Source organism: Mandrillus leucophaeus, unplaced genomic scaffold (genome assembly GCF_000951045.1).
Source record: "Mandrillus leucophaeus isolate KB7577 unplaced genomic scaffold, Mleu.le_1.0 Scaffold289, whole genome shotgun sequence".
NCBI lineage: Eukaryota > Metazoa > Chordata > Mammalia > Primates > Cercopithecidae > Mandrillus > Mandrillus leucophaeus.
The window spans coordinates 1,818,934-1,819,612 of NW_012103020.1; positions in this window are offsets into that span (position 1 = coordinate 1,818,934).

A 679-nucleotide genomic window follows, 5' to 3' on the forward strand; every position below is an offset into this window, starting at 1 on the left:
CAACATGCACACATACTGCTTCTCCCACCCCCAAACTTGCTAACACACAATAGTGCAATAGTGAACAATGGACAGACATTTAATAAGTCTTACTTGGGCTAATTCTTCCCCTTTTCAGGGAGTTAATCTTAAAATAATTACTATGACTAGCTAATGTAGATTTAATTGAGGGGAGAAAATTGTCCCCATTTTCATGTTTACATCTCTTTTAAGTTCAAGTGTTCTTTTAGGATTATTTTGATGCACTTCTTTGCCTACATAGTATAGATTATGGCAAAGATAGCTACATTTCACAGAGCCACGAGATCTCTATCCTCCCTCTCTTCTCTCCTCGCACCCACTTGCCTGCCCTTCCTTTCTTCCTTTTCTCTTTTTCCCTCTCTTTCCTTTCTCCCTCCCTCTCTTCCTGTCTTCCCCCCTCCCGCTTCCTTCCTTCCTTCCCAAACTGATTTCTAAACATCGAGTACATCCTAAGACTAGGATCTATAAAATAGCCGTAACATTTTACCAGAACTAACTCCTATCCATTACAGGGTATCTCTTTAAAGTAGAATAATACAAATAATAAAAAACAATCTACCAACGCTATTTTGAGTAGTGTTTGGGGGTTCAGTGGACAGCATGCGCATTCTGTAAATTTTCTTCCAATGTTATTTTGGTTTTGCCTGTTAGGAAGTGC